Genomic DNA, 18,999 nt, shown 5'->3' on the forward strand with positions numbered 1-18,999 from the left:
GCTGGCAGAACTGCTCTCCAGCTCTGCAGAACTTAGCTTATATTTGTTCCAACTCTCTTGACTCCGAAGGTGTTAAAGCAGTGAACTGTTAGGTGACATCCATATTCAGGAAGTATTTGTTCCTTGTCTTCAAAGCAAGAAGAAAGGGAAGCAGTGGATGAATTCCTCAAAGAAATTGTGTCCCAGGATCTTCCGTACCTTTTAGATAATTTTCTGCATTGAGATTTTTTTTTCCCTCAAGTTAAACCAGTTCATGAAAAAGAGTATAATCTAAATCCCGAATGAAAAGAACAATTCAAATCCAAAGAGTTCACTCCTGAGCAGCTCCCATCACAAGCTATAATGTGATATCCCTAAAATATAAATTTAACTCCCAGGCAAAAAATAGTCTGATTATCTGCTCTTGGGAAGGAACATTAATCACTTAAATTATGAATTATTAGTTATTGTTCAGTCTTATTCATACTTTTCAACAAAATAACTTATTGGGTAAATTGCGCTTAAAAAGTTCTGCTTGGTGTGTGTTATATGATGCTTTAACAAGTATTTTAAGAACATTCTTCTAAGATACAGATGTTTTATTCTGGGCAAGTTCTTTTTAGAAGAGGTTGTAACCGAAAAAAATTGGATGTTGCTATACAGTGACAGATTTTGTAGAACTTTGTGTATTTTCTGTATTTCCCAAGGAAAGGGTCTTTTGGGTTTTGGGGTTTTTCCTGTTAAACCGAGATGAATTTTCATATATGTAAAGCCCATGCTTTGAGAACCAGCGTAAGAAGTACCATTTTTAGATTCATCAATATAAAACACGTTAGAATTTTATGTTTAAAAAATTGCCCTATTCTTTCTCCCTCTATTGATTTCTATTCAACTCGCATGAAATAATAAACACAGGTGTTCAGCCTTGATGGTGGCTTTATTAATATTCAGTTTGAAAGAAAAATGAATTTTACAGTAGAGTTGCCAGCAACAATAATTTAGTAAGTGAGAAATTTGTAGGTTTTTTTTTTTTCTGGAAGTTCAAAGATAGCCATAAATTTCCCTCTCTTTCTAAAGATAACTCTGTAATGGGGTTGGCATGCCTAAAAAAATGGATGGCCTCTTACGTTTCCGAGCCAGGCGATAGCTTTTGTTGCAAGAGCATTGCGTTTCTAGAAGCCACCTCCAGGACTCATTGATTCCGCTGGCCTGCTTGCATTTGGAGCAATCACTGTTGAGCTTCTGAAATGCCAGCTCCACCCTATGTACCTTTTTTCACTCCATATATTTATCTCTGGAAAATGGTATTTTGATTTAGAGAAAGCTCAAAAAAGAAAGATGACAAAATGAATTAATAAATCTGTCCTTATTAAGTTGTTCGCTTCTTTCGCCTTTCTCTTGCTCATTACTATTTATGTTCGTCAAAATAAGTAGAGTTACCTTGGGGTCGTGCTAAGAGCACGACTCTGCAGTGCATAATATCCCTGGTCAGGTGGTGTGGTAAGTGCTTTATTATAGTGATTCAAGCAGATAGATCATGGCCCAGTCAATGGCTCAAGGTCCTTACCTTGAAGCGTGTGTCCTAACTTAGAGTCTCTGAACCTAAGTTGCTCTGAACACAGCCACATAAAGGAAAGTAATGCATCATGACTAGGGTTAACCTTTAGTGGTCTCATGATGACGTGGTCCTGTCATCGGACAAGTACGAGCCAGGAACATTCAGCCCTGGTGATCTGATTTCACAAGAAGCTTTGTTTTGATATACCAAATACTTCGGCCATGTGGCTTATCTATAAGAAGTGAAGAGTAGTGTAGTTGTTACTGTTGGTGTCTGTGTTGAAGCGCGGTAACTAAGGTCAAGCCTACGGTTAATGTCAAAATTAGTTGTTAAGTTGCCCAAAAATAATCTCAAAGAAAAAAAATGATTGGTATCATGAAGCTATATTGCTGACTCAGCTTAGTTACTGAGTGCAGTTTGGAGAGGCTGTTGTATGGCTCCTCTTTAAATGTGGGCCTCACTAGATTCTCACTTCTAGGAAGGTGGAACAGAGTGGGGAAAATGGGAGGTAGGGGAGAGAGGGAGAGAAGACAGAGAAAGGGACAGGGAGAGAGGGAAAGAGAGAGTGAGGAAGAATGATTTTTTTTTTTTTAGCCTACATTTTTAAAACATTGTACTGTTATCTTAATTGAAAAGGATCTATCATTCAAGGTCAAGGAACCTTGTAAGGAAAAGGAACGGAGTTTTCGCACGTAAATAGCCTTTCAGTTGCATTCAGAAAACACCATCCTTATAAATCTGGTTTGTGTGAAAAATGAGCCATGAGATGTTGATTACATATTTGTATATGGTTTTGAATACAATACGTAACTGTTAGCTTACTATTTTGGTACAACAGGAAAATCATTTATATGACCTTCATAGGAACGGTTACATGAAGGCGTCATTTTTGAGTAGGTTATATCAGGAGGTCGTTAGCTCCTACCTTGCTTTAATATCCTCTGATATTACAGAAGTACCACTTCTATGTAAACCAGCTGTGGACAACTTGTGAGTTAATAAAAACCAACAGTATGCATCAAGTGAGTAAAGAAGTCAAGCAATAGGTTGGTTTTGGAGTTGCATTTGTACAAAACGGCTTTAAAATCTTTTTAAAAGAAAGCGTGAACAGAATACGGAACGAGGTAATTGCAAAACATTTTAACATGGATAAAGGGTGCACGTCGCGGAAAGCTTGTAAACCTGCCATCCAACACTGATTACCCTCATGAGCATTTTATGCTGTTTGATGGTGAAAAGTGCACCTTATAAAAGCTGTTACACAAACCATTGCATTTAAAAGGTTTCTGTCTCACACCCAGAAATTACACTTATTTGCTGCAAGTGAAAACTCAGAGTTTGCTCCCTGTTTATTTTAGTGGCAATTACCGTGGTGTTGGATCTTGCTTTTACCCCTTCTTCCCGGCAAACTAGAAATGAGTCTTTCTGGCATCTTTATCTCGGTGTAAACACAGTGAGTTTGTGTATTGTACGTTACATGCAGAGATGAGGTAATAAGAAAACTGGGAGCCAGAAACACTCAGACGCTCCAAGTAGTAATAGAATACTGAACCTCTATCACTAGGATGCTCCACATAGCCGAGAAAAAAATCCCAATTTTACAAGACGACCCAGAGTTTCTGCAGAATATAAAATCCGGGGAACCATTTCAGTTGATATCTCCACACGCACACAAAGTTTGACTTACTGGAAATCTTGTTAAACACCCCCAAACAGTGCCTTATTCATTTATGTGAGAAAGAAACTTGGAAACGTCTAAGAGACCCTCTTATTCTAGGATTTCATTCTCCGTGTTATGAGCATTTCTCTCATTGTATAATAAGCACTTTGAGATTCTGGCAGGCCTTGCTACTTCTTTTTGAGTGCCTTCCTTTTTTCTTCTCTTATAAACCGTAGTCTGTTAGAAAGAGCTGTTGACTGGGAATCGGGAGTTCTGAGTTCTAACGCCAGCTCTGATACTCACAGGCCCGTTTGGTTTATTGGTCTCGGGTTCCCTGTGAAAAGGGGGCCCGAACTGGATGATCTCTGGATATTCTTTGAGTTTAAATTGCTGTGATGCTGGGAGGTAAGCCAGTTATCTGAAAACCTGTCACACCTTACCTCTCCACCCAGAATGTACTGAGTGATCAATTGACTGAAGGAATAATTCTCCTAAAGGCAGTTTCCTAAAACGCAGACTGAATGGCAGTTTTGTTATCCTTACCAAGTACTCTAATTTATCAATTTGCCTAAGATGCAATTTTCCAAATTATCAACTGCCCGAAATATGTTTGTGTTAACTACATATAAAGTTTATCACACATCACACTGCATAGAATAGTTGCAAAAGCTTTTGAAATTTTTGGTGGGAAGCATTAATTAGTTTTAATTTGTTTTTAATTTTTCTATAGCAATTTCACTGCAGACACTTGGCAACAGAAATATTTATCAGTCCAATTCAGCTGAGTGCCAAATTTATCAGTGATATTTCATATCCTGAATGCCTTTCAGTTGCTTAAAACAGAAGCAACATATTTATCTGCTTAAACTGGTTAGCAAATTTGTGAATGAAGAGAAGTACAGAAATGCACTTAACGGGTGAAAAACGTGTTGCAGAAAATAAACCATCCCTATCATCTTTTGTCAACTCCCTGGTATTCAAGACACGCTCGACCCTTTGATTTAAAATAAATGGCTCTTATTCTCAAAAGTTATGGGCTCAGAAAGTGGCAAAATTCCAGAATATAGGTAAAAGTAGGCTGTGGCACTGGCTTGCAGCAGAATTCCCGACAAATTCAAACCTTGACTTCATCAACAGGAGCACCAAAGAAATCTTCCAAAGGCCTTTTTAAAACCATACAAATTATGTCAACAGTTTCACTGGTTAAAAGATACAAGTCTTAAGTGAATTGGTCAATTTGGCAAATTCCTAGCAAGTTGGTTTTTGGCAAAACAGACCTACTCCACCGTCCTGTGATCCTCGTGTCTGCCAGGGTTAGGGGACAGTGAAGCTGTCATGAAAGAGTACTACTGTCTTTCGAAGCAGAGTATTTGGGGGATGTCTGGGTGGCTTGGGGTTGAGTGTCCGACTCCAGATTTCGGCTCAGGTCATGATCTCACGGTTTGTGGGATCGAGCCCCTAGTTGGGCTCTGTGCTGACAGCCTGCTTGGGATTCTCTCTCTCTCCCCCTCTCTCTCTGCCCCTCCCCTTCCCTCTCTCTCTCTCTCTCTCTCTCTCAAAATAAACAGACATTAAAAAATTATAAACAGAAAAAAGGAAAACAAAAAACAGGGGAAAAAAAGGGCACAGAGCCCGACGCGGGGCTCGAACTCACCGACCGCGAGATCATGACTTGAGCCCGGGTCGGACGCTCAACCGACTGAGCCACCCAGGCGCCCCTTTTCTCTGCTCTTCTGATCACTGTGGCAAAACATGTCCTATGTGACTACTTGAAGCAATGAAATAGGTCAAATGATTTGACACGTGTCAGGGAAAGGTGGTCCCGTGTTCAGACAGGAATGGAGACGGTGGTTGCACTAGAAGCCTTTCCTAGGCTTCATTGCTTAGGTGCTTGGTTTCCCTGAGCGCTGCCTTGGGCCAGTAACGTTCCTTAGAGTTCTGTCTGCTTCCCAGATGTTGCGCCTAATTGCAGTGTGATGCCATTAGGTCGTAGAGTTGGATAGATTTTTCTTGAAGTTACTGAAGGCAATTTGTGTCTCTGTGTAAAGGTCAGGGAGCAACAGTTCCTGGCACTTGTGCCAAAGACCCCTTGGTTTCACCAAAAATCAATTTTTTGGTGAATTAACTAATCAAGACTGTCCCTTCTTTTGGCATCTGAGAAGCTGCACCCAGTCCTAACTGTTCTTTTCGAGGTGGCATTGATGGCAGACCCCAAAGAACTCCACTACAAGATTTTAGAAAGGAAAGATCATGTCCTTTATTTTTTTTGTTAACACTTTCTGACCCGTGATTCAAATTCCAAAAAGCCTGTGTGTATTGCCACCTCAGCAGAGCAAGTGTTAGAACCCACGTGATTCAGTATTTTTATTAGTTCTGGCCATTTGTACAGAATAAAACAGACCACCATCGTGTCGTTTACTCTGCGTTGTGGGAAGTGAAATTAAGATTATGTCAGAGGCTAACCTATCCTGGAAAATTAGTAACTGGGTGAAAAAAATTACAGCGTGTCCAATTCCTGTAATGTAGAAGTTTTAAAATGTGGAAGAGACTGCTACTTCAGACGGGACGACATAATCGCTGATCTGTAGAACATTTAAGGTGTCGCGTTATAAGCCTGTTACGGCATATGGCTGGGTTCAAAAAACAAAACAAAACAAAAGAAGAAAACAGAAGAAGAAATTCCACATTTTTCTCCTGGAACCTAGTAGATGGTATAATACATTCAAGCCCTCACTCTGGCCAATTGTAGCTGTGTGACCTCGGGGCTTATAGAGTCATTTCAGCTTTGAGCCAAAGTTCGCTCATCAATAAAAATGAGAAAATAGGGGCGCCTGGGTGGCTCAGTCGGTTACGCGTCTGACTTTGACTCAGGTCACGATCTCGCGGTCCGTGAGTTCGAGCCCCGCGTCGGGCTCTGGGCTGATGGCTCAGAGTCTGGAGCCTGCTTCCGATTCTGTGTCTCCCTCTCTCTGTGCCCCTCCCCCGTTCATGCTGTGTCTCCTTCTGTCTCAAAAATAAATAAACGTTAAAAAAAATTTAAAAAAAATGAGAAAATAGTAGTACCTACCTCATGGGATTTCTGGACAGATGAAGTAATACATGTGGAATCCTTACATAAATGTGTTAACTAGGGGTGCCTGGGTGGCTCATTTGGTCAAGTGTCCACGTCTTGATTTTGGCTCATGTCATGATCTCACGGTTCATGGGTTCAAGCCTCTTGGGATTCTGTCTCTCCCTCTGTCTGCCCCTCCCCCACTCACACGTGCTCTCTCTCTCTCTCTCAAAATAAATACATAAACTTAAAAAAAAATGTGTTAGGGGGCGCCTGGGTGGTTCAGTCGGTTGAGCGTACGACTTCGGCTCAGGTCATGATCTCTCGGTCTGTGAGTTCGAGCCCCGCGTCGGGCTCTGTGCTGACAGCTTTGAGCCTAGAGCCTGGAGCCTGCTTTGGATTCTGTCTCCCTCTCTCTGTGCCCCTCCCCCGCTCATGCTCGCTCGCTCTCTCTCTCTCTCTCTCTCTCTGTCAAAAATAAACATTTAAAAAAATTAAAAAAAATTTTTAACTAGTTTGTAACTAGAGGCATCTTGAAATACCTTGTTCTGTGAAAAGTTTCAATGATTGTTAAGAGACCATAGAAGAATGTCAGTTGAATGTTGCCAAGCTCAAATAAATTTCAAGTGCTTAATTAATGATGAAGTTAGAACAATTACTGTTAAGGCTAATTACTTATTCTTAGCCTTTCAGCTATGAAAATTAAAGATCTCTGAGTGCTTCTGTCTTATAAAAACAAAGGAAGCATACCAGGCCACCTTTTCGAAGATGACGTGATTAGAGCATTGGGTTTGAATCCACAATTCAGTGAATCAGGCGTACTTATTAAAACAAACTAAATGATGTGTCAGGAGGTTCAGAGCTATAACTGAAGACTTAATTTGCTCATTTGAGTTTATTTAATCCCTATCTTTTTTCTTTCTTTCTTTCTTTTTAAATTATACACAAAATCAGTTGAGGCTTACACATCTTGGAGTATGGGAGTTGTTATAAAATTCTGCCATAATGAGAATTGAAAGCAAAGTCATATTGGAAAATTAAGAGAAGACATTCTTAATGAATAACTTGATTGAAAACGGTGCTAATAGAAAATTGTATTTATTACAGAATTTGCCTCTGATACTACCTACTCTAGGGTGTCAGTAGGGTCTTTAACGCATCCCTTTTTTATTCACCTCTTCATTCAACAAATTGAAGATCTGTGTGTTAGGGCACTCTTGCATATTTGCAGGTGAGAAAGAGGCATAGTCTAGTGTCCCTGGTGTTCATAATCTGGTTGGAGAGATAGTTACCCTACAGTGTGATACTTGCTGTGCACGGAGTAGAAATAAGGTGCTGTAGGAGCACCCAGGGGAACCCCAGTCCCAGATTTGCCAAGAAGAAGGGAGGAGAGTGGTGGTGGTTTGGAAGGCTCTCTGGGGGAAGTGGAGTTTATCCTGAGATCTGAAAGCTGGAGCAAAGATGAGAGAACGTAGGAAGGAAGCATGCTTTGAATTGGAGGGATCTCCTCATTCAGAGGCTCTAGGTTTTGGGCACTGAGAGTAGTCCACAAGCAGAACACGTTTGGATTGTACGTAGTCTTTGGAAGATGGTAGGTGAGAGGTGTGTGCTCGCGAGCCTTAGAAGCCCTGTTAGGGGGTTTGCAGTTTATCCCGACGGCACTGGCGACCTCTTGCTGGGAGTGACCTGAGCTCCGGAGACAGGAAGGTATGTGAATAGAATTTTAAGAGATATGAGGAAGCAGAATCTTTGGACTGATTAGGTTGGGGAGGTGAGAGGGAAACATGGTGAGAAAGGAAGTGATTGGGATAGGACAGTTACTATTAATGTATTTTCAGGAACAAAGAAGGATTCCCTTCCTTTTTTTTTTTTTTTTTTTTTTTTGAAAGAGAGGGAGAGAGCCCCTGTGGGAGTGTGAGCAGGGGAGGGGCTGAGAGAGAGGGAGACACAGAATCCCAAGCAGGTTCCACGCTGTCAGTGCAGAGCCTGACGTGGGGCTCCATCCCACATTCCCATCAGCCCTGAGATCATGACTTGAGCTGAAATCAAGAGTCAGATGCTCAACCAACTGAGCCACCCAGGTGCCCCTCCCTTACCCTTTTTTTTAGCCCCCTGGGAACACCATCAAAGTGTAAGAGGAGGAGGGAGGACAGAAAATAACTCCTTATGTGAAATTTCACACTTGCATAAAACATTACATAATGACAGTTGCTTTTAAACATAAAGAATGCATAGTTGATTTTAAACAGATTAATAACACCACTTAGGGGTGTTAACCCTAGATTTGTGAGATAGCCTAAGATAACCCACTGTAGAAGAAATTATTGTTTTTGGAGCCCAGAAAATGCTTTAGACTGAGTTGGAGGGACAGCCATACACGGAGCGCATCACCAGTTCCTGTAAAAGAAGCTCCAGGGGGGCAGGGTCTTTAATTCAGTGTGATTGACTTATTTCAATAATTACTGATTTTTAGAGATAAACAATTTTTTTCTGTTAAGTTTGTGAACGTACAGAGTTGGCTGGAATCTTCAACTGGTTTACTTGTCATCCTTTGTCCAAGCCTTTATTCCAAGTGTTTACACATGTGTTTTACAGTGAAAATCAATATAAAAATTTCATTTGATGAGAGCATGTTTTACAGCAAGTGTTTCCAGGATTTATATGTGTGTGAATATATAGATTTTTTCCCCCCTGAGTCCACCCACACCCCTGTTCATGACATTTGCTAAAAAATGGAAGTAATGAGAGTTCAGTTCCTTAAGATACTGTACATTTAAAATGGGGTATATTATTTCCATTATTAGTAGTAGTATTATACGGTATTATTTTCCCCTTTTAGATGTGTTGATCTCTCTGAGGCTGTCATTAGGATAGTTAGGAACTGCAAAAGGCTCTATTTTCCATTTTTATAAAAAGAAAAAGAAATGAGAGAAAAAAATAGACGACTTTCTTGTGTAGGCAAGAGAATCCAAGAGTTGTTACTGGAGCCTTCTCTGGTGTGAAGAAAATTAAGCATTCCTGTTCTTGCCTTCACTCCCTGTCAAACCCAAAGGAAATCCTCCTGTTTAGGGGTGACACTACCTGCTTGTTTTCTCTTGTGGTTCTTTAAATAATACCGCCTTTTAGCCTCATTTTCCCTTCCCTTTGTTTGCATCCCATCTAGTAGAGTGAGACCATTGGGAAGCTCTCGTTGGCAAGCCTTTTCCTGTTTATCAATCCCAAAACATACGCTGGAATGGGTACTTACACGTGTGTGGATGTAGCCATCCTAGTGAGCGTGTGACGTATGTAGAGTTACGTATATAAAGTTTAGGGTATGTAGTAAGAAGGAACAGAAGAGATAAGGCTAGTTTACAAAGGGGGAATACTTGTTGGCCTGGTAGGGCTAAACATCTAGATTATGCACCTACACATCCCCTTTTCTTTTTTTTTTTCTTTTTAATTATTTTTTTTTTACCGTTTATTTATTTTTGAGGGAGAGCGACACAGGGTATGAGTGGGGGGAGGGGCAGAGGAAAGTAAGAGAGAGGGAGATGCAGGATCCTAAACAGGCTGCAGGCTCTGAGCTGTGAGCACGGAGCCCGACATGGGGCTCGAACTCACAAGCCATGAGATCCTGACCTGAGCCGAAGTCAGATGCTTAACCTACTGAGCCACCCAGGCACCCCTATCCTCTTTTCAATTTGAAATCTTTGGAAGAAGCACCATGGCTCTTATCAGTTTGTGTACAAGGGAGAAGAATTAAAATTCATGCCTCGATTCTGGATTGGACAGTAGGTACTGGAGAGTATCATGAGAAAGGGATCCTGTTTGACATTTGGGAATGTATGTTACCAGGTTTCTTTCCTTCAACAGAAAATGACATAGGTCATGGAACTAGCAACGAATGGATCTGTAGATATAATCTCCAGTTATATTTTTTAAATAGGCTATTCCAGCAGAAACATTGAAGTGTTTTTTTGTTTTTTGTTTTTTTTTTTATAGCTCCTTTAGAGTTCTGAGCCACTTAGTAGGAAGAGAGACAGAGCTCTTGCCCCACAAGTGAACAGATCAAAATCTATTTTTGCAACTATGTTTGAGATTATAAGGCCTATTTTCGGTTACAGAATCTAAGACTGATTTTTTGGGATGGCCCCAGGCTAAACTGGAGCCCATATTGCTTTTGGGCAGCAAGTTCAAGGTTAGCTTGAGACCCCCCCCAAAGTATATGGTCGTTGGTTTGATAAGATCCGTATTTCAGGAGCTAGAAGCTGCATGAATGTTATTCTATTTCCCCAAGCATTTTTCCAAAGCAATTGAGTATCTGTTAAGAAGAGTGCATTGTGGGCTGCATATTATTTGACAACCTTCTTTTTATACTTAAAATAGGAATATCTTCCATGTTGGCTTTTATAGATGTATGTAGTACTCCACTATAGGGATACAGAATAGAACAATTTGTAAGTATCCCAATTATGGATATTTTGGTGGCTTATTATTGGCTATCATATGCAGTATTTGAGTGAATATCCTTGTGTTTATGTAGAATGTTATATATACATACACATTCATTTCACTGGGCCCTTGTTTGCTTTTAAGGATAAATTCTGGAATGCAAATGAGTGTATATTATAACCTCTTTCATCTATAAAATATTTTGTGAACACAAGGTCAGTGTATGACTCTTTTAATCCATGGTATGCTTTTCCAGTATAAAAGTTACAGGTTTGATGGCTTCATAAAAGTGTATTGCTTATATACTAGGTATAGTACCTATTTGCCATTTATGGGATTTTTTTTGTGTGTCTCTTCAAATTTAGAATTCTTTCTCAGTGCCCAAAGTCTTCATAGACTATTTTATCTCTTTTAAAGTTGATTTCACTAAAATAGCCTCAGTGCTGCTGCCGTCACTGTGGCCACCTAGGGTCCAATGACAGCGTGCTGTTATTGGAGTCAGACAAGCCTGGGCTTGAATCCTGACTTCATCTCTTAATAGCTTCATGGCCCTGGGCAAGTTAATCTCTAAATGTTACTTTCCTCTGCCATAAAATGGGAATGTCTACGTTATGGGTGAAATTAGGGTTGAATCTGTCCAAAGCATCCATCACATACTAAGTGCTCAGCTATTCTTATTAGTATCTCTAACAACGAAGATGATAGATTTATAATAAAGTGCTCATTGCTCATCATCTGTCAGTTCTGGGGGTTAATATCATTAAATGCTCCATCCATTAGGTTCTGGTCACTCAGGATTGGATGGACCAATAGGGGGAAACATTTATAGCTTTGTCTCATGTATTTTGGTTAGAATCTTTCTGTATATTACATCATGGTGTTCTCAGGCTCTCTTTCCAGTAGGAAAGAGTGTAGGATGCTTAGATGTTTTTGTTTGGTTGGTTTTCTTTCCTTTTTCTTTCAGCCGATGTCTGAGCACTGTCATTTTTTTGCGTCATGTAGGTAAGACCTGATTTGCCTGTTCACGACCATGAGTGGCAGAAAATGCTGGAAAGGCACTAGCAATAGACTGGACAAGCACTTGGGTCTCTTTTCCCAAAAATTACCTCTGTGCCTGATGACAGCTTCTCTTGACGACTAGAAACGAATAACAAATAATAAAATAGCTCTTACATTATTTTACTAGTTTGGCTTTACTAGTATGTTAGTAGATGGTTTTATTTTGTCATTGGTCCTTTAAGATAAAAACTGCTAAAGTAATTTGATTTTTCTTCTCTAAAGAAACAGTTTTTCATACTCGATTCTGAGTCAAGGGAAGAATTAGTTAAGCAAAAACCTTTGTTTGAAAAGTGAAAAAAGTTACCCAGGCAACCTGTATATGTTACCAGTGTGCTGATTAATCGTCGCCAACATTAATCACTGTCATCAGCTATCACAGAAAGATGACTGCCTAACAGTCTACACTATTATCATTCCATCATTTTCTACAGATCAATTTAGTGCAAAAGATTAATTGTACACAGTCATGAGGATTACAACATTAAACCTAAATACACAGGCAGAGCTTTTATAATATAAAAAATCATAAGTCCTTTCAGTTACTTGATATATTGATTTGATAAAGCCCTGTGTTTTACAACGAATAAACTTTCAGAGGTGTATTTTAAATTAAAAAGGCTGACTGCAGTCTGTAGCTTTATCAGTTTCTAGCATTTGTACTGGATAAAGTGGGGGAAGAAAGCAAAGTCACAGTGTTCTTACAGTTGTAGCTAAATTAATCAGCTCAGTCTGTTTTTGTCAGTTTCAAAAAGTTAAACTTAGGACTATTTACCTATGTATATAACCTTTCTAATATGCTCTGTTTTATATTGTTGTTTTTAAAAGTTGCTTAATATCCTTAGGGCTTTTTTTTAATAGAATTGAAATAATCGTAATGTTTTCACCATCTACTCCAGAAGAGTCAGAAATGTATACATTTCATATTTAATTTTATGTTAAGGAAAGTAAGTAATGTCAACTCCCCCCCGCAATAGCACAGCTCTTTTCAGTCATCTAATTTTAATAGAGATTTTAATTGCTCTGGGCATTATGTATGTATGTATGTATGTATGTATGTATGTATGTATGTATGTTAAGGAAAGTAAGTAATGTCAACCCCCCCCCCCCCCCCCCCCCGCAATAGCGCAGCTCTTTTCAGTCATCTAATTTTAATAGAGATTTTAATTGCTCTGGGCATTATGTATACTAATATTTATGTTTTTTCTCACATTTATTCAACAATGCTGATGCTTAATCAGAATATTAGTAATAAAAATTGCATGTCACAAAACATCAATTATGATTTGGGGTTTTTCTGTGTAAAGGCATACCAACGTTAACGTTTTTGTTCTGTATTTTAAAAACAGTAATTCAAATTATGCCAATTTTTTTTTTGTAAATTCCCATGCTCTTATGTTGAACCAGGTTTTCCAGTAAATAATTTATAGTTGAATGTCACATTGTAGATGTGATTTATTTTTATTACACCCATTAAGTGACTATTGTAATATTAACTTTGGTTAATTTGGTTCAATTAGGAATTAGAAGGAACATCTTTTGTTTTTCCATACTAAGGAAAAAGGAAGGAAATTCTCTGTCGCACTTGAAAATTAAATTACAAGTCTTTATTTTCTATACTGAATTGGAACCTGTTACATTCCTCAGTGTAAAACACACACACACACACACACACACACACACACACACACACAAAACAATATCGTCAGTGTAGTCGAGCCAAACTTTGCAGACTTTGCTTCTTTAGAAAGCAAATTATTTCAGGCTGAAAAACCCCAATAAAAATTAGATGGATACTACCTATTTTTAAGCTATCCCAGTTAGATAGTTCTGTTTGAAAAGTAATTGATTAGGTCAGACTATTAAACCATTTAATTTGGCGTGTATATTGTGTGTGATAAAAGGAATCCAACTGTGAATTTGAGTGTATTAAATAATCTTCAGGAAGTTCCATAAAGAACGTTTGAACGCCTTGAAACTTGCAAATAACGCATGTTTGTTCCAAACACGTTTGCTTTGCCTGGGTTTTGCCCGTCAGGTTGAAGAAATGCTAATCTTGTCGCTTTCAGCAGCTGGGTTTTTGCAATATTCTTTTCCTTCTCCTAGGGGTTAATTAGCCTTCTTTCAAAATGTGGCCTATTTAGCTGTAGATTCGCATGATTCAGCCAGAGTTGGCTGTGCAAAACAGAACCGTTAACAGGCGGGTGTGTCCAACTGCTTAATTAGCCAGAATAAAAAGGTCCTTTGTCAAACAAGCATCGGTTGCTCCTGACACACCTGACTGCCACATTAGGCAAGGAAGACGAAACTGAAATCGCGCATGTCTCTCCTGCAAGAATATACAACTCATTTACATATGGGCTGCGTCATGGACCAGCTGCAGGGGTTTATTTAGCTTATCAGAATGGATTAATGTGACTGCATTTGTGGCTGATAAACAAATATCACTTGAAAGGGGGCTGTGAAGGAACTAAACTAACCACATTACTCCCAAACATAAACAGAGCACAGAAACCACTGCTGGGTGAATAGGAACACCTCCAATGTACACATAAACCTTATGTTGGGTCTAAAACAAAACCTCCAAATGAAGCCTGCTCAGACACTACCCTCCGTGATGATTCTTGCTTTGCTGAAATGTTGGAAAGCTACCAGAATACTCTGAATGCGTCGGTGGGTTTAAATGATCTGTTTAGCAAAATTTGGCAGGAGGGCTATACTCCTCGAACATGCTTTAACATTCTAATTGATCTGCTGTTAAGTCAGGTCTTCAGAATTAATCCGTTAAAATGCCTCTGGAAAAATACTTACTAGTTAGGTTTTATTATGGCCTCAGCAGAAAGAGAGAGAATACTTCCTAATTTCGATGTCAGAGAGAGAAGGGATGTCTGTCCGTTGTTATTGGAAGTGTAGATGGAATACAGTGGGTTGAGAATCCCAAAGACTTTGCTGTTCAGATCAATAATAGTCTCTAGCTTTTCATTTGGAAGCCTTATCATCATGATATTGCAAAGTACTATCCGGAGTGACATCGCAGGCTTTGGAGTGTGATAAACCTAGGGTTGAATTCAGGCTCTTCCCCTTACTAGCTCTGTGGCTTTCAGCAAGTTACTGAGTACATTTGTGCCTCAGTTGCCTTATTTTTAAAGTGGAAATAAGAACGCTTCCATTATGGGAGTCCTACGAGGATTAAATGAGAAGTATTTCAAGCAGTTAGCATAATGTGTGGCACCTGGGAGATACTTGTTAGCCGAGAGACCTAATTATGGTCATGAGTTTTTGAGCCAGTCTCTGCCACGGATGTGACTGAGACCCTCTCAAGCCATGAGGCTTTGGCAAAGAAAGCCTCTTCCTCAAAACCGAGGAAGACAATGCCATTAAAGGAGAATGAAGTTGTGTCTTTCAAGGAAAGATGGAGAAACTAAGTTCTTATCAGTAGGCATGACCCTTTATGATCCAAGAGCTGGTGAGACAGGATGGGGATCAGCCACTCGGGAGTAAACAGATGATGTTCTGGGGCAGCTGTTTGTTGTCCGGGATGGGACTTTATGTGCCGGTTTTGACGTGGCATATGCGTAGAGCCAGAGGCCAGATGGAAAGCTCGTCGTGACTTTCTAACCCGAGGTTATAAAGCCATCATTTTCTATCCATCTCTTTTCCCCAGTCTGTTCTGCAAAGGTTGCTCCTATAAAGTAGTTGGGACCTTTTCCTTCTTTCTCATTCTGAAAATCTCCCCAGTTTGCATTATTTTCTTTTACTCCCTTCTGTCTGTGCGATGTCTGCTCTGAAATTCAGGACTCCCCACTTGGTCTAGTCGTCTCGTGTGTGAACTTCAGTGGGAGGTCCAAACCCTCCTTTCCTACCTCCAGCTGCTTGACCTTGGTTAAGTGACTTAACGTCTGTGAGTCTCCCATTGACTCGTCTTTAAATGGGGAAAATATTAGTTCCAATCGTCTGGTCATGCATTTCTGTTGGTAAAGTGGTCAAACCTGGGTTTTTCTGTTCTGTATAAAAGAAGTGAATGAGTTTAAATGTTATTAAGATGGTCTCAAACCCAAAAAATTATTCTCCATTTTCAATCTGGATTGGTAAGACTGAATTTCTGGTTACCCCAAAAAGTGTCATGAACTCAAATGCCTATAGAGGCCAGGCAAGTGAAGGAGTATTTCCATTTAAGTAATTTGCCTATAAAACATACACTGTGCGCTCACCTTTTCTAAAGCTTCACATTTTTTTGTATCTGGAAATTTGGTTTTTACCACAGATTTCTGATATTTAAATATTGGCAATTAAGAATTTTAATTGGTAGTTACTCTGAACCAAAGCCTGTCTGTGGAGTCTAATATAATATAGTCTTGAGAAGCCAGTTTTCAGATCTATGCCCTTTATCTTCTGATAAGCTTTCTCATGTGGTTTATGGAGAATTCTTAGGAATTGCTTTAAAAATATATTTAATTTTTAAAGAGATCTTTCTTTTTATTGTTGCATATGTTAGGTCTAAAATAGTCGATGTCAAGGTTGGGTCATAGCCTAAAATGGGTGTGTAGGCTGGTCTGCATTACAACGTATGGGCACACGAGAAAGCCTCGAGAACATTCCCAGCCAGCACTGGGAGAAATAGGAGGGAGTTTTAGGTGAGTGACTACACTCTAAGAAACAGCCACCTTTGATTGGACATAATTGGCGACTCTGATTTCTTCATTTGTATACTAAACGGACTGATGCCTCCACCTAGGTTGGCATTAGTTAGAGAGGCTAAGGAAACCTCACTAAAGACGCGGTAAGCAACATCTGGTTCCTTCCTCATTCTCTGCAGAAAGACATCCCCCCTCACTCACAGCCCTTCTGCTGTAGCACAAAAGGGATTGATGGCCTATAAGCATGTAGTGAGTCAAAGGACATTGACTTTTGCTTTCCTTTTTGGGAGGGCATTTTTTTTTTCCCCCTCTGTGATGGAATAAAGGAAGAGATACAGATAGGATTCCTCATGTGTATCCCTTCCCCAAATTTTGACGACCAAGGGTCCTCCAGTCATCTTACTTAGGCAAGAACTTTGTGTGGTGAATACTGTCATTCTCAATTTCAGGCATATCCATGGTCTTAATGGTAGCCCAGAGGGATGTGTGGATGTGTGTGTGGGTGTGTGTGTTTGCTTGGAGATTAATGCTAATTTTTTTTTTTAAATGAGCCACCATTTGGAAGATTTCACATAAAAATCTGAACTTCCAGCTTTTTTCTCTTGGATAATTGGGAGACTTCCCACAAATTCTCAACGTCTTGGAGCTGAGCGTGAAGAGCCGACCCAAGTAAATGACGGGGTAGCCACAGTCTGTATCACTTTCCCTTTGTTTTTTAAGCTCCTACCCACCTTCCCTCTGTATGTCCGAGGTCCCTCATCTGTATTTGGAGATTATAATCCTACCAGTCACACCTGGGTGTTACATGGATTAATTTACTTATAAATTAACACGTAGAGCATTTGGAAGAGTCCTTAGCATAGGTTGAACATGTAATCGGTGTTAGCTGTCGTTGCTGTGTCTGTTGCAGTGGTAAGGTTTATTGTGCCGCTTGAGGGCCTGGACTAACAAAAGAGTAAGCAAATCACCTAAAGAGATGCCAATGTCAAGGTCTAGAAAAGAAAAATAAGCATGGATTCAAAGCAAAAAGGCCTCGCCTCACATCTGTTCCTGTCCCCTTGAGTGAGTCTCTTAACCTCTCTGGGTTTCAGTTTCCTCATTTATCAAATGAGAAGAGTAGATTAGATGTCTTCAGAGGTCCATTTCTAAAATTGAATGAGATGATAGAAAAGGTTTGGGGGAAACATGGGAAGAGAGGGGACGCATTGACAAAAGATGGTAAGGGGCTTAATTTTCTTTCTTTTTTCTATTTAATTTTTAAAAATGTTTATTTATTTTTGAGAGGGAGACAGAGTGCAGGCAGGGCAGGGGCAGGGAGAGAGGGAGACAGAGAATCTGAAGCAGCTCCAGGTTCTGAGCTGTCAGCACAGAGCCCGATGCAGGGCTCGAACTCTCGAACCATGAGATCATGACCTGAGCCGAAGTCGGACGCTTAACCGACTGAGCCACCCAGGCACCCCTGGGGCTTAATTTTCTACTTGAAAGAACTGGATGCTCTTTTTGAATTTTCTTGGGGAAAATTAATGTTCACCCTGCTGTTCACAGATTTAAACCACAGTGCGGTATTTTTCTTAAATTACCAATTAAATATTGTTCCCCCAGCCCCCCAGGAAAGAATATTAGAATTCTGGTCCCTGCTCGGTAACAGATTAATATTTATTCCATTAACTCTATAAGTAGCAAAAGGGAATGTTGAGACCAGGAGGTCTTAGAAACCATACCTGTTACATTACACACTGCAAAATTTAACCTGTGTAGCTAGATCAGGAACATACGAACTTTAAAAATGTGCCATGCTGAACTGTGAATGAGAGAAGCTAAAATTTCGTGTCTTGCTTACCAGCCTCATTTACATAATAGTGGTCCTCCCCATGTTCAAAATAATAAACGTTGTTGATGTTTGGCTACCTCTGGGTAAAATCAAGGTTGATTTTAGTACAGTATACCACAGTCACAGCAAATTAGTGAGCTTGATCCTTTGGTTAAGTTTTGGATATACATTATTATTATTAATTTTTTAGATCACTGCATAGTAAGTTTGAAAGTTGGAAAGGATGTTAGGAATAATGTATTCTGAATTGTACACCTTTGGGGGACACGCTAATGGCCTCTAAAAGTGTCTAGAAAATAAAATTTTATGACATACTTGCATCCAGCTAGGGTTTGTGTTCTGAAAATTGAGAATCTTAAAATAATTTTGGTCTACAGTTTATAATATGATTGAAACTTTTATTAACAGATGAGACCTAAGGAAGTTAGATTTCAATGAAGTTCAACTTTTATAGCCTCAAAAAAAGAAGTGTAAATGGGGATTTTTTTTTTTTAATGTGAATTGGTAATTTTCTGTGTAGACTTAAAAAGTGAACAGAATGACTATAAAGCTGCCTGGAATATCATGGCAGTATGTTGGGGTAAGAAATATTCTGAGAGTTGAAAGTTACTCTAAGTATAGGTTTTTTCCCTCATGTTTATTTATTTTTAAGAGAGAGAGAGAGAGAGACAGACAGACAGAACATGAGTAGGGGAGGGACAGAGGGAGAGGGAGACACAGGTTCTGAAGCAGGCTCCAGGCTCTGAGCGGTCAGCACAGAGCCTGAGGCGGGGCTCGAACTCACAGACCGCG

The 18,999-nt window shown here is 39.7% G+C and overlaps 1 protein-coding gene across 14 annotated transcripts in view; it reads left to right on the plus strand.

Moving 5' to 3' along the window:
• RFX3 (regulatory factor X3) overlaps positions 1–18,999 on the plus strand; it is a 284,537-nt gene that overhangs the window by 109,736 nt on the left and 155,802 nt on the right. The gene's annotated exons all lie outside the window — the stretch shown is intronic.

Source organism: Panthera leo, chromosome D4 (assembly GCF_018350215.1).
Source record: "Panthera leo isolate Ple1 chromosome D4, P.leo_Ple1_pat1.1, whole genome shotgun sequence".
Lineage (NCBI taxonomy): Eukaryota > Metazoa > Chordata > Mammalia > Carnivora > Felidae > Panthera > Panthera leo.